Source organism: Babylonia areolata, chromosome 27 (genome assembly GCF_041734735.1).
Source record: "Babylonia areolata isolate BAREFJ2019XMU chromosome 27, ASM4173473v1, whole genome shotgun sequence".
Lineage (NCBI taxonomy): Eukaryota > Metazoa > Mollusca > Gastropoda > Neogastropoda > Buccinidae > Babylonia > Babylonia areolata.
In genome coordinates, this window is record NC_134902.1 from 21,081,682 (window position 1) to 21,084,181 (window position 2,500).

The following is a 2,500-nucleotide window of genomic DNA, read 5'->3' on the forward strand; positions in this document are numbered from 1 at the left end:
CACACGCACACATCTCGAACGTACGCACTCGCGCACGCACGCGCGCACGAACACATATGAGCACTAACATATATATATGTGTATATATTTACATTCGATGTGCATATATACACAACAGACTAGTGGAAAACAAACCCAGTTTAACAGTAATTATTACTGGCACTTAGAAAACGAATTTGCAAATATATTAAAAAATAGACCAGTGGTGTTTGAGTGAGTGAGTGAGTGTGTGTGTGTGTGTGTGTGTGTGTGTGTGTGTGTGTGTGTGTGTGTGTGTGTGTGTGTGTGTGTGTGTGTGTGTAAACAAGCGTGCGTGGGTGTGTGCATGTGTTGGTTTGTGCATAAGTGCGTACAGCGCAAGTATATATTCCGCATGCTACGTAAGTATTTGTCTCCTGTGTCATGCTGATTTACAAGGGAAAAAGAAAAGAGATTTGTTGTTGCAGAAGGGAGCTGTTGTTCTTAAAATAAATAAATAAATAAATAAAATAAAATAAAAATTTTTTTTTTAAAGTGTTGTCGTTGTAGCTGCTGTCGACATCGGCTGCTGCTTTGCTCTTTCATGATGACGATCATGCGCAAAAAAATGCATCTCGCTCGCGATGCAAACCACGTCCACAAACCACTTCGTGCGAAGGAAAATATCACTTTGTTCATTTGTTCCCACCCATAGTAGTTAGACGCTTATCGTGAGGGTCTGTGTTCAGTTTAACTCTCTCCATACGAACGGCGAAAGAGACTACGTTAACAGCGTTTCACCCCAATTATCATCATCAAAATATTGCAAGCGGAAGGCTCTTATACTGAAGAGGTGAATGTTGACGAAGATTACCACAATTCTGACGACGGAAGCTAAAGGTTGGGTCATTCAGACACCCACTGGACATCCGAGGGGTCTGTGTAGAGGAGAAGAGAGGACTGGCCGTACTGAGTGAGTTAAAGCTTCACCTTCTTAAGGAGGCTGTCACTGCGTTCAGACAAATCCATAATAATACGCTACAGCTCCACATCTGCTAGGCAGATGCCTGCCCAGCAGCGTAACCCAGCGCGCTTGTCCGGCCTTAAGTTCATGTTTGTATATTTGTGTACCCGTCACAGTAGGATTTCTTTTTTACATAGTTTTGCCAGAGGACAACACTTTTTTTTATTTCTCCATGGAATCTTTTTCCAGTGTGCCACGTTCGTGCTGCACACGGGACCTCGGTTTATCATCTCATCCGAAAGACTAGTCGCTCAGTTTGATTTTCCAGTCAAAGTTGGGGAGAAAGGGTGAGAGCGGGATTCAAGTTCAAACCCACACCCTCACGGACTCACTATTTTTGGCAGCTAAGCGTCTTAACCATTCTGCCACATTCTTCTATGTTCGGTTCCCGCTAGTCTCGCCCTTTCTCCCAAAATTGACTGGGAAATCATACTGAGCGTTCGGACGACAAGATAAACCGAGGCCCCGTGTACAGTACGCACCTGGCGCACTGAATAAGAACCCATGGCAACAAAGGTGTAGGCCTCTGGCAAAATTCTGTTGAAGAAATCCACTCTGACATGGTAGGTACACGAATGTATACGAATACAAGTCCTGACGAAGTGCGTTGAGTTGTCCAACAGAAGTGGTGTAGCGTATATGGATTGTCTGAATGCAGTGACGCCTTCGTGAGAAACTGAAACTGAAAGTGAAACTCCCAGTCAGGTGTAGTCCAACTGAATGACGACATGATGAAAAAAAGGTCATGCTGCGGGTGATCTTTTATCCTTGCTTGAAAAGTATTTCACTCATTGTTGAAGCGATAAAAGACACTCAATTCAAATTTATTACACCTATCTATCGATCTATGTATATAATTATATATATACATGTATATGTATATATATATATATATATATATATATATATATATATATATATATATATATTGCTTCAAACATGAAAAAAAAAGTTTTTTTAAAAAAGAAAAGAGGCTGATTCAAATGCTCATAAACAGACTGAATAAGTAACATGAAAATAATACAAATCACCGTTGTGCCCTTGCTGTCAACCATCGTTTAAACAAAAAAACAACCAGGTAAGGAAAAAAATACCTTTTTTTGATACAAGTGAAATATAGAAGGAGAAAAACAAAAAACAATGAATATTCCTGACACACTTCCTCGATAACAATGAACACAATAATCACCATGTAAAACAAATCAGGTAAGAAATAGAAGAAGAAGAAAAAAAACAACAACTAAAAACAGTTACTTTCTAAAACACGACACCAAAATTCAGCCGTCAGACAAGCTGAACCAGTACAATCGTATCATAATAGACCAAGCAGCCCTTTTGGCCATTAATGCTTTCCACTAAAACATCAATCGAAACATGATATCCACGATTTCATTGGTTGATCCTCTTCCTGCGCGAAAACTAACAAGGAAGATGTTTGACCTACTGTTCAAGAAAGTGCTTTCAGTTTCGATTTCCAAAGAGCTCATGAAGGAAGTTCGAATAACTGGGACTGGGGCA

At 40.2% G+C, this 2,500-nt stretch overlaps 1 long non-coding RNA gene across 1 annotated transcript in view; it reads right to left on the reverse strand.

Annotated features, from left to right (window-relative positions):
• Positions 1 to 2,500, reverse strand: part of LOC143301537 (uncharacterized) — a 245,183-nt gene that overhangs the window by 53,100 nt on the left and 189,583 nt on the right. The window lies entirely within an intron of this gene.